A 13,121-nucleotide genomic window follows, 5' to 3' on the forward strand; every position below is an offset into this window, starting at 1 on the left:
CTAAATAGGGGCACCCCACTAGCTGATTTTCCTGGCTTCTCGTGAAGCCACGTCACCCGAATTGTTTTAGCCATTGATGCAGTATCCCTCGACAGCCCGCAACCGTCTGATTAGGATCCATGTGCCAACTAAGTTAAGTTCTTCTTTATCTGTTTACCTAGACTGCACAAAAAATGGGCACATCCACCCAGCACCTACAAACTTATTTTCTCATGGATACCGAGTAACATGTTTGTTTGACTGACTAACGACGTGGATAACCGACACTTTTCAAAATGGACTTTGTACTTTAATTCAAACAACATATAGTCAACCACGCAACATCCTCTATTCTTCTTGCACATAGATAGGAAGAAGAAGAGAACAAAACTATACCTGTCAATGCCACTTGCCACAACCACTATGTGCGACCCCACGCAGTGATCCAATGGAGATTAGCAACTGCGAAACAATATATAGATAGTAAAGAAACAACATACTGTTAATCAGTTAACATGAACCTAAGAAAAATGATAAAGAAGAGGAGAAAGAGGAAACAGAGAAATCAAAATCCTAGGAACAAATAACCATATGAGCAATAATGTTCCTATCAATCGAACCAGAATAAACATGAGTTAACCTTAGGAAAGGATATGAATAATTCGGACACACCATTGCAACATGTGAAAAATTATTTAGTACAACAGAATGGCGTAATCGAAGAGGGGCAGATAACACATAAAAAAATGCATGTTTTATAGGCTAATTTATTTATCACATGAGTGTAGCGGAAGTGGATGATTGCTAACAATAGCATGTCACTACAGATATATTTTCAAGCCAAATGAATATGTTCTACAAAAAAGCCAATTCAAGGCCCGACATTGATAAAGCTGCAGCGAATAAAGGGTTAAAAGATATAGCTTTCCATAAAGAGTATGATCATTGGGAAACCACACAAATATCAGTAAATTAGGCATTTTTAAATTTCCTCATGTGATACCCAATAAATTGCATACGTTCTTGTCTAAAGGTACCCACGCATATTGCAAGCAAGCCACCAACCAGCAATAACGTAGATTTGTGAATCCAAGTTGCCCAGATCAAAAAAAGTAGAGCAGGGCCGATTAATGGTTCCTGGTATACCTTGCATGCCGGTGACACCATAGACCGTAAGGCTCGTGCATTTGTCACTATGTGGTTGAGAAAAGCTCCCTACGCACACTTGAATCCATTGCATGTCGAGAGTAAGCACGACACCATGTAGAGCGATTGATGAAACTGCAATCAAGTGGACAAATTTAATAGAAAATTCACGAGTATGTGCTCATGTATATCTATCATGTATCAAAGTATTTCTTCTTTTCTTATCATAATCAAACAAAAGCATAAGAAGACACGAGCTATTATATTCAGAATTTTATTCAAGACATGAGTAATCAAAATACTACTGAGCGCACAGTCAATATTAGGAAGTAAGCAAGTGTTGGTTACTTACTCTCATGGTAACTAAGAGTAGAGCAAAGCCTAATGGAATTTTGCCTGCACATCAACATGACAAAAACACAGAAAATGTCATATATACAAATAGAAGCATAATAAGTGGTTTTAGAAAATATATCAAGGTGCAAAGATAAATAGAACTACTTTCAATATATATAGTAGATGCCAATGCAAGGGACACACAGTTTGAACCTAATTAATTAGGTGGCAACACAGTGAGGCCAATCATTATATCAAATTGTGAGCCAAAGAAAGAAGGGAAGTAAGTTGTGATGGTTAAAGATACCTGAACTTCTTTCCTCTGTATCCACATGCAGTGCAGCAGCAACCATCTCCATGTGGCAGAGATTTTTTGCCACGTCTATTGCAGGAAACAAACCTCCATGACTCCCCGGGGACCATATTTTATGATGACAGTGCATCTGAAACCTTCAAGCTTCACAAGGAGAGGGAAGAATCATTACATAGACCAACTGGGTGCATGCATAAGAACCAGCAAAGCATAGGAGATATGAACTAACCAAAACGGGTACGCTCTCAATGCACAGGGCTCAACCAGTGTCTTAAGATCAATCTGGTTTGCAGGGATGTGCACCTTTGCTGGTTTGTTAGTAGCTTCAAGAAGTGCAAGTGGCTCGCCAGCTCAAATTGATCCATGAATCTTACAGAGTCAAGACAGATTGGTAACTCTAATGACCTAACTTCCAAAAAATTGCTAACATGCATAAGTGGGATAGCGTATCAAAATAGGGTCATACATGTGTTATACCTAACATATGCAAATATATTTGCATAGCTGGGAACTGGAAGATGTCATTAAGCTAAAACGGTAGCGAAGCCACCGAATCAGAAATACAATCAGTTCTAAAAGTTATGATTTTCTGTACTTTGTTCTATAGTCCTGTTATATATGATGATCTACTGATGGTCAAATGCAACAATGCTAGAAATTACTTTGCATCTGACTGAAATTTATTTAACCTCCCTAAAGCATGAACCAGGCCTGCTCTTAGGTACCAGCTTTGTTAGTCGAGCAAGTGCATGTATACTCTTTTTATGATTTCCTTCTGATGTCAGAAATATGGAGTTTTTACCACCTCACTCCCAAACAGCGGATACACAGTGGCAGGCAACATCATCTTGTGTTGTATTACTACCTTACTCTCACAGAAAGCACATACATCATGCTCATAAAAATATAAAGAGCCGGCGAAGCTTACATCGGCAATGGCATCAGGAATAACCACAGAAAGCTCATCTAAACTTTAACTTTCCCAAGTGTTTTCCTTTCTCTCATGAAGTTAAGCTTCAGTATTACTCTCACAGGAAGCACAAATCATCACAACAAATTAAACCAAGCTATGTGATGAGCACAACTACTTCAAAGTATAGGATATTTTCAAAGAAATTCTAATATGCCTTGGTTGTAATGATTAAGGAACAACCCCAAAACCACCAACACACACCAAACAAAGGACAAAAAATGGATATTAGATGAAGAATAATAGATATCAACACATAACAAGTAACGTAAAATAAAGCAGGGCGTAGTTTACCTTATGAACCAATCAACAACAGCAAGGTCCAACAGTTTCCAACAGTGAACAGGATTCCAAGACCACTTACAAACTGAAAGAAACAAACCAACAGAAAGTAAAAAGATAAAAAAACATTAACCAGGAACTATAAATTTGAGCACAACCATCTCAGAGAGTTGTTACTGGGGTCGTAGCATGAGTGAAAGCGCATTAGTATTATTACTTATACTCATACAACATTATTGTTTTAACTGAACTAAGCATCCGACAGTGTGTGAACAAACACCATTTTGACAAACCAAATGACAAAAAAAACATTTTGGATCTACTGTTAACTCGATTCAGTTTCGAAGGTAATGCTGGTTCAAGTGAGCAGTGCAACCTGCAATACTCTGGGCATGAAAAGGACACACAAAATTGGCCAGTCGCAATCATGTGTATGTGTGGCCCTTAAAAAAACTGCAGTTTCAAATAGCAAAAGAGATTCGGTTTCAAACTGCAGTTTCAAATAGCAAATAAAAAATCATGTGTATGTGTGACCCTGAACGCCGTCCAACCGGCGAGGAACCGCGTCGGAGTTGCGCCTTGCACCGTCCCGCCGACGAGCACGAACGCATCAAACAACCAAGCGACTTGCACGGAATACATGTCAAACAATATAAATAATCAGATATGCTATCACAACAGGCGAATAGACATCTAGTATAACAGAACAATGTAATCGAAGCAGGGCTAGGCAATACAAAAAGCAATGCATATTTGATAGACCAGTTCATCTATCACTGGAACTGTAGAGTATCTAGATGACTGCTAATAATAGTACGTCACTGCAGATATATTTGTAAGTCAAATGGAATCTGTTTTGTTAAAAACCCAATTAATGGCCTGACTTTGATAAAGCCACAAGATGCTACAGGGTTAAAGGAGACGACGCGAAGGCGAGCATAGATGGCGGAGGCGGCGAGGTAATCTATTCAGGAACTAAAATAAATAAATTCCTTACCTACTGCATTTTGCAAACCATTCTCGTGATCGCCTTGGACAGAGGTTAATCAACATGGTGTATTGAAACCCAGTTATAATTTAAAAGATTCATATTGTGGACTGCCGAATGACTTATACACAGGTCAACCGACGTGGTTTACTGAACCTCAGTGATAACCTAAAAGATTCATATTGTGGACTATCAAACATAAGGAAGCTGCAGATCCACACTCACCTAGGATGAACCGGGGCATGCCTATACATGCTCCATTCAAATGCTTAACGCTACACAGATCAAGATGGAAAGGAACAAATCAGGCAGAAATCAACTCACCCACATCGCCAATATAAGAAACAAACCAAAGATATTTTCCCCCGATAGCACGAACCCGCAGCCACAGCACAAAAACCCTCCTAGAAATTGAATTTGGCATCGACCTGGACTGCGAGCTATGAGGAGGGCTGCTCGGAGATCATGTCTCCTCAGCGACACATGCCATATTAGGGTGTCTAAACATCTCTCTCCAGGCCATAGCTGACACCACTACAAACAAAAGGGAAAGGTTTCAATGAGTACAAGTAAAGGAAAAAAAGGCCAAGAACAATTAAATAAGTGAATAGTTGCCATACTTTGAGGATACTCTAATCAGATAAAATGAAGCTAAATATGTAAATAAAAGTTTCAGACATATCCTCTGTGCAATTATTAGAGTTGTTATTTTTAGTAAGCACAGTATCATTGGTCTCAAATTTGAATATCTGCTTCTGGCCTTTTGCAGCTGAATCGACCACAAAACAACAATCCAAAAATTTACCATTACCTCACATATATGTATAGTGGCAGTTCCAACTTTCAATGGTCAATGACAAATAGATAACATATCATTTGATGTTGCAATCAAAGGATAGTAAATTTTTATTTCCACAATCCCAAGATACATATGCATTAAATATTAGAACACGCTAAATTTTATAGTTACTCACTCCCTTGCAAAACTGGAAATAATCGCATACTGGTTCATGGAAGGACCACATCAATTATAATATCATGCTGCTAATAAATCCTTATTCGCCTTGACCTTCTCTTTGTTCTAGTTATCTCAGGACCAAAACAACATCCTCTAAGTAGAAACCCTATCTATACAATCAAATTAAGTATACTTAATAATGCACCAATTGTCGACCAAGGAAGTAACTAATGCACCAATTGAACATAGTAATGCACCAGCTTACTACCTTGTTGTCGACATTATCCGTGTCAGTGAGCCCATTGGATACTCTTTATTCTAGATCAAGATGTGCATTGATCTTGGCAGAAGTCTTGTGCTGGACATAAATAAAGTCCACCTAGTTTAGCAAGCTTCAAGCATTAAATGTGATGAACAGAAACAACAAGAGAGAACTTCTCCAACAACCTGAATACATCACATAGGAGAACAAAAAAATGATTAGCTACTTAAGGCAACAATTAGGGTAAACCAAGATAATGATTCAGTAGAAAAACACCAGGTCATACATTAGAAGACCAGATATATACTACTTCAGTAATATGGTAACCTATGCATCATACAAACACACACCCTGTTGATAAGAATTGCAAAAATGAGGGAGACCTTGTAGATTGATTCTCCTATGTTAAATTATCATTTATAACCCTATGGGTTACTAAGAAACATACAACCTATTGTTTATTTACATGTTAATTTGCACAGCCTGGAACTGTAGATTAAAATACCCTGCTATTTATATCCTTTTTGAGTTTAAATATCCTGCTAGTAAAAAGAGAACCTTGATCTAATTAATTAACCTAGAACAGAAAGTTAAAATACCCTACAATTGCTGTGAAAAAAGAACTTAGATCTAATCAAATAATTTCACCTTCCTATAGATAGGTATGGACCGTGGAGAACCTAGGCAACAGTTAACTATCCGCATGTACACTGCAACCTAAAAATGGCATCCCAAAGGGCATTAGCCTAAAAAGCAACTACACTCACGATTTAGCACGAGGTGATGCACCTCTATTAGCTGTTGACCTCGTCAAGTAAGCCATGAACCGTAGTGGAGATGGGCGCTGGAGCTGGAGGCAGCAGAGTTGTACAATCACCATTGTGACATTGTGAAGGCGACGACGACGGCTGTGTTGGCCATCAGATGTGTCACACGCGCGAGCTCGATGGGGAGCAGCGGCGCAAGCGCCCACCACTGTCTGGTGCCCCTCCATGACTCGAGCACTCTGCGGGGTCGGAGCAGGAGGGCTTGGGAGCCGCCGACGTGCCCGGGGACGAGCTCGCGGACGGGGAGGGCGGGCGCCCACTCGCCGTCGCGCAGCACGGCAGCGTGGTCGGAGGAGAGGAGGCGCGGGACGGGTGGGGGGAGGAATCTGGTGGGGCCATGGATATTGCATTCTGTTGCCATTGAAATTTTATCCGATGGCCGAGGTTGATCCGGTAAATATCCAACGACCCACAACAATTTGGATCGAGATCCGACGGCCTGTATCGCGAGGAGATTTCGATCCGACGGTCCACAATCCAAACGTACGGGGAGGCTCCATTTTGCTTCAGACTCTAACAAGGGGATATCATATTTCTTCTTGACAGTAGGAAGAGGAAATTCAAAACCTCCAAATATATTCGATGGATTTTTTCCGATAGAATTGATACTATGAACTTGAGGTTGTTTCCTCGGGAAGTGTACCGTATGCTCATTACCATTAACATGAAAAGTGACATTGCCTTTGTTGCAATCAATAACAGCCCCTGCAGTATTAAGAAAAGGTCTTCCAAGAATAATAGACATACTATCGTCCTCGGGAATATCAAAAATAACAAAGTCCGTTAAAATAGTAATGTTTGCAACTACAACAGGCACATCCTCACAAATACCGACAGGTATAGCAGTTGATTTATCAGTCATTTGCAAAGATATTTCAGTAGGTGTCAACTTATTCAAATCAAGTCTACGATATAAAGAGAGAGGCATAACACTAACACCGGCTCCAAGATCACATAAAGCAGTTTTAACATAGTTTCTTTTAATGGAGTATGGTATAGTAGGTACTCCTGGATCTCCAAGTTTCTTTGGTATTCCACCCTTAAAAGTATAATTAGCAAGCATGGTGGAAATTTCAGCTTCCGGTATCTTTCTTTTATTTGTAACAATATCTTTCATGTACTTAGCATAAGGATTCATTTTAAGCATATCAGTCAATCGCATACGCAAAAAGATAGGTCTAATCATTTCAGCAACGCTCAAAATCCTCATCATCCTTTTTCTTGAATGGTTTTGGAGGAAAATGCATGGGTTTCTGAACCCAAGGTTCTCTTTCTTTACCATGTTTCCTAGCAACAAAGTATTTCTTATCATAACGTTGATTCTTTGATTGTGGGTTATCAAGATCAATAGCGGGTTCAATTTCTACATCATTATCATTACTAGGTTGAGCATTATTATGAACATCATCATTAACATTTTCATTAGGTTCATGTTCATTACCAGATTGTGTTTCAACATCAGAAATAGAGATATCATTTGGATTATCAGGTGGTTCAGCAATAGGTTCACTAGAAGTTTGCACAGTTCTATCATTTTTCTTTTTCTTATTTTTAGAAAACCTAGGTGCATTAATATTATTTCTCTGAGAATCTTGCTCAATTCTCTTAGGGTGGCCTTTAGGATACAAAGGTTCCTGAGTCATTCTACCAATTCTAGTAGCCACTTTAACAACATAATCATTTTTCTTACTATTCATCTCATTGAGTAATTCTTTTTGAGCTTTAAGTACTTGTTCTACTTGAGTGGTAACCATAGAAGCATGTTTGCTAACAAGTTTAAGTTCACCTCTAATATTAGCCATATAATCACCCAAGTATTTAATCATATCAGCATCTTGTTTTAATTGTCTACCAAAATAAGCATTGAAGTCTTCTTGCTTAAACATAAAATTATCAAACTCATCCAAGCATCGACTAGCAATTTTAGTAGGAGGGATTTTAGCTTTGTCATATCTATAGAGAGAATTTACCTTTACTACCTGTGTCGGGTTATCGAGGTCTGGAGGTTCTTCAATACATAAAGGATTAAGATCATATATTTCTTCATCAGGCGGTAAATTAAGACAATGTATTTCTTCATTAGGAGGTAAATTCTTAACATCTTCAGCTTTAATACATTTTTCTTCCATAGATTTCTTTGCCTTTTGCATATCTTTAGGACTGAGAAATAGAACACCTCTCTTCTTCGGAGTTGGTTTAGGAATAGGATCATTAATTGGAGCAGGAGCTGGCTCAGGAGGTGCCCAATTATTTTCATTTGTCAAAATATTATTCAATAAGATTTCAGCTTCATCCGGTGTTCTTTCCCTGAAAAGAGAACCAACACAACTATCCAGGTAATCTCTGGAAGCTTCGGTTAGTCCATTATAAAAGATATCAAGTATTTCATTTTTCTTAAGAGGATGATCAGGCAAAGCATTAAGTAACTTGAGAAGCCTTCCCCAAGCTTGTGGGAGACTCTTTTCTTTAATTTGCACAAAGTTGTATATTTCCTTTAAAGCAACTTGTTTCTTATGAGCAGGGAAATATTTAGCAGAGAAGTAATAAATCATATCCTGGGGACTACGCACACAACCAGGATCAAGAGAATTAAACCATATCTTAGCATCACCCTTTAATGAGAACAGAAATATTTTAAGGATATAAGAGTAGCGAGATCTCTCATCATTAGTGAACAGGGTGGCTATATCATTTAATTTAGTAAGATGTGCTACAACAGTTTCAGATTCATAGCCATGAAAAGGATCAGTTTCAACCAAAGTAATTATATCAGGATCAACAGAGAATTCATAATCCTTATCAGCAACACATATAGGTGAAGTAGCAAAAGCAGGGTCAGGTCTCATCCTAGCATTTGGAGATTGCTTATTCCATTTAGCTAATAACCTTTTGAGTTCATATCTATCTTTGCAGGCTAAAATAGCTAAAGAAGCATCTTGATCAAATAAATAACCCTCAGGAATAACAAGTGATTCTTCATCATCACTTTCATCTTCATAATCGGATTCAATATTTTCAATCTCTCTAGCCCTAGCAAGTCGTTCCTAGAGAAAATCACTAAGTGGCATAGTAGTATCAGGCATAGAGGTAGTTTCATCATAAGTATCATGCATAGCAGAAGTAGCATCATCAATAACATGCGACATATCAGAACAAATAGCAGAAGCAGGTGTAGGTGTCGCAAGCTTACTCATAACAGAAGGTGAATCAAGTGCAGAGCTAGATGGCAGTTCCTTACCTCTCCTCATAGTTGAGGGATAGATCTTAATTTTTGGATCTCTCAAGTTCTTCATAGTGCCCAGCAGATATATATCCCAAGTGACTCAAAGAATAGATCTATGATCCCCGGCAACGGTGCCAGAAATTAGTCTTGATAACCCACAAGTATAGGGGATCGCAACAGCTTTCGAGGGTAGAGTATTCAACCCAAATTTATTGATTCGACACAAGGGGAGCCAAAGAATATTATCAAGTATTAGCAGCTGAGTTGTCAATTCAACCACACCTGGAAACTTAGTATCTGCAGCAAAGTGTTTAGTAGCAAAGTAATATGATAGTGATGGTAACGGTAACAAAAGAGTAATGAAAGCAAAGTAATGTTTTTGGTGTTTTGTAGTGATTGTGATAATAGCAACGGGAAAGTAAATAAGCGTAAACTAGTATATGGAAAGCTCGTAGGCATCGAATCAATGATGGATAATTATGCCGGATGTGGTTCATCATGTAACAGTCATAACGTAGGGTGACATAGAACTAGCTCCAATTCGTCAATGTAATGTAGGCATGTATTCCGAATATAGGCATACGTGCTTATGGAAAAGAACTTGCATGACATCTTTTGTCCTACCCTCCCGTGGTAGCGGGGTCCTAATGGAAACTAAGGGATATTAAGGCCTCCTTTTAATAGAGAACCAGAACAAAGCATTAGCACATAGTGAATACATGAACTCCTCAAACTACGGTCATCACCGGTAAGTATCCCGATTATTGTCACTTCGGGGTTAACGGATCATAACACATAATAGGTGACTATAGACTTGCAAGATAGGATCTAGAACTCTCATATATTGATGAAAACATAATAGGTTCAGATCTGAAATCATGGCACTCGGGCCCTAGTGACAAGCATTAAGCATAGCAAAGTCATAGCAACATCAATATCAGAACATAGTGGATACTAGGGAGTAAACCCTAACAAAACTAACTCGATTACATGGTGAATCTCATCCAACCCATCACCGTCCAGCAAGCCTACGATGGAATTACTCACGCACGGCGGTGAGCATCATGAAATTGGTGATGGAGGATGGTTGATGATGACGACGACGACAAATCCCCCTCTCTGGAGCCCCGAACGGACTCCAGATCAGCCCTCCCGAGAGGTTTTAGGGCTTGGCGGTGGCTCCGTATCGTAAAACGCGATGATTTCTTCTCTCTTATTTTTTTTCTCCCCAAAAGGAGTTATATAGAGTTGGAGTTGGAGTCGGGGGGTCTCCAGGGGTGTGACGCCCCCGATTTGACCGTACACTAATCATGCACGCAAAAGTGTACGATCAAGATCAGGGACTCACGGGAAGATATTACAACACAACTCTAAAACATAAATAAGTCATACAAGCATCGTAATACAAGCCAGGGGCCTCGAGGGCTCGAATACAAGTGCTTGATCATAGACGAGTCAGCGGAAGCAACAATATCTGAGTACAGATATAAGTTAAACAAGTTGCCATAAGATAGCTAGCACAAACTGGGATACAGATCGAAAGAGGCACAGGCCTCCTGCCTGGGATCCTCCTAACTACTCTTGGTCGTCGTCAGCGGCCTGCACGTAGTAGTAGGCACCTCCAGTGTAGTAGTCGTCGTCGACGGTGGCGTCTGGCTCCTGGACTCCAGCATCTGGTTGCGACAACCAGAAAGAAAGGAAAGGGGGAAAAAAGGGGGAGAAAGCAACCGTGAGTACTCATCCAAAGTACTCGCAAGCAAGGAACTACACTACATATGCATGGGTATATGTGTAAAGGGCCATATCAGTGGACTGAACTGCAGAATGCCAGAATAAGAGGGGGATAGCTAGTCTTATCGAAGACTACGCTTCGGGTCACCTTCGTCTTGCAACAGGTAGAAGAGGGTAGGTTGAAGTCCTCCAAGTAGCATCTCCAAGTAGCATCTCCAAGTAGCATCGCATAGCATAATCCTACCCGGCGATCCTCCCCTCGTCGCCCTGTGGAAAAGCGATCACCGGGTTGTCTGTGGAACTTGGAAGGGTGTGTTTTATTAAGTATCCGGTTCTAGTTGTCATAAGGTCAAGGTACAACTCCAAGTCGTCCTGTTACCAAAGATCACGGCTATTCGAATAGATTAACTTCCCTGCAGGGGTGCACCAACTTACCCAACACGCTTGATCCCATTTGGCCGGACACACTTTCCTGGGTCATGCCCGGCCGCGGAAGATCAACACGTCGCAGCCCCACCTAGGCACAACAGAGAGGCCAGCACGCCGGTCTAAACCTAAGCGCACAGGGGTCTGGGCCCATCGCCCAATGCACACCTGCACGTTGCGTGGGCGGCCGGAAGCAGACCTAGCCTAGCAGGCGTTCCAGTCCAATCCGGCGCGCGCCGCTCCGTCGCTGACGTCTGAAGTGCTTCGGCTGATACCACGACGCCGGGATACCCATAACTACTCCCACGTAGATGGTTAGTGCGTATAGGCTCGTGGCCGACTCAGATCAAATACCAAGATCTCGTTAAGCGTGTTAAGTATCCGCGAACACCGAACAGGGCCAGGCCCACCTCTCTCCTAGGTGGTCTCAACCTGCCCTGTCGCTCCGCCACAAGTAACAGTCGGGGGCCGTCAGGAACCCAGGCCCACCTCTACCGGGATGGAGCCACCTGTCCTTTCAGCCCCCATCTCCGAACAGTATCACAGGTAATATAACAGTGTAAAGTATATAGTATATGCCCGTGATCACCTCCCGAAGTGATCACAGCCCAGTAGTATAGCATGGCAGACGGACAAGAATGTAGGGCCACTGATGGAACACTAGCATCCTACTAAGCAGTAGGATAGCAGATAAAGGTAACAACAGTAGTAGCAAGGACAGGCCATGCAGCAGTATAGGATTAACTGAAAACAGTAACATGCTACACTACTCTAATTCAAGCAGTATAGAGTAGAATAGGCGATATCTGGTGATCAAGGGGGGGCTTGCCTGGTTCCTCTGGCAAGAGAGAGGGGTCGTCAACTCTGTAGTCGAACTGGGCAGCAGCAGCGTCGGTCTCATAGTCTACCGGAGAGAAGAGGGGGAAGAAACAATAAATATAATACAAACATAAGCATGACGGTGCATGACAAGACAAGTAACGGTGCTAGGGGTGCCCTAACGCGGTATGAGGTGGTACCGGTTAAGGGGGGAAACATCCGGGAAAAGATCCCCGGTGTTTCGTGTTTTCGGACAGAGGAGCCGGAGGGGGAAAGTTGCGAGTTCAATACGTTAGGGGTGTGTGGCGGACAAACGGACTGCGTATCCGGATTCGTCTCGTCGTTCTGAGCAACTTTCATGTAGAAAGTTTTTCCATCTGAGCTACGATTTATTTTATATTAATTTTTAAAGTTTTTGAATCATTTTTAGGATTAATTTAAATATTTTAATTCAACATTATCCAGAATAGTGCTTGCTGATGTCAGCATGACGTCAGCATGACGTCATCAGTCAACAGAGGTGTTGACTGGGTCAAGCTGACGTGTGGGTCCCGCATGTCATTGACTATTTTAGTTAATTAAGTTAATCAGTTAATTAGGTTAATTAATCTTAATTAGTTACTTTAAAAAGAATTAATTAAGTTAATTATTTAGTTAATTAATTAATTAATATTTAATTTTACTTATCTATTTACTTATTTATTTATTAAATTTAATTAATTTTTTTCTTTTTTTTAGAAACCGTTCTGGGGCGGGGCCCCCTAGTCAGTGGCCCGGGGGGGCCTAGCGGGTGCTGGGTACGGGGTGCGGGTGTTGTAGGCGCCCGACCCGGGCGACGAACCGCAGGAGCGGAGGGGGGGC

The 13,121-nt window shown here is 40.9% G+C and overlaps 1 long non-coding RNA gene across 13 annotated transcripts in view; it reads right to left on the reverse strand.

The window, feature by feature from the left end:
- LOC119285562 overlaps positions 1-6,383 on the reverse strand; it is a 9,157-nt gene extending 2,774 nt beyond the window's left edge. For 5 of the 13 annotated variants that reach the window (XR_005139523.1, XR_005139512.1, XR_005139524.1 and 2 more), the window contains exons 1-8: positions 6,002-6,383; positions 5,241-5,419; positions 3,039-4,548; positions 2,004-2,179; positions 1,769-1,918; positions 1,478-1,521; positions 1,126-1,260; positions 376-441 (exon numbers count right to left, since the gene is read on the reverse strand). This is a non-coding gene — a long non-coding RNA (uncharacterized LOC119285562). The remainder of the gene's footprint in view (positions 1-375; positions 442-1,125; positions 1,261-1,477; positions 1,522-1,768; positions 1,919-2,003; positions 2,180-3,038; positions 4,549-5,240; positions 5,420-6,001) is intronic. The other 8 variants (XR_005139521.1, XR_005139518.1, XR_005139513.1 and 5 more) reach the window with 8 other exon arrangements.
- Positions 6,384-13,121: the final 6,738 nt, after the last annotated feature.

Source organism: Triticum dicoccoides, chromosome 4A (genome assembly GCF_002162155.2).
Source record: "Triticum dicoccoides isolate Atlit2015 ecotype Zavitan chromosome 4A, WEW_v2.0, whole genome shotgun sequence".
NCBI classification, from domain to species: domain Eukaryota; kingdom Viridiplantae; phylum Streptophyta; class Magnoliopsida; order Poales; family Poaceae; genus Triticum; species Triticum dicoccoides.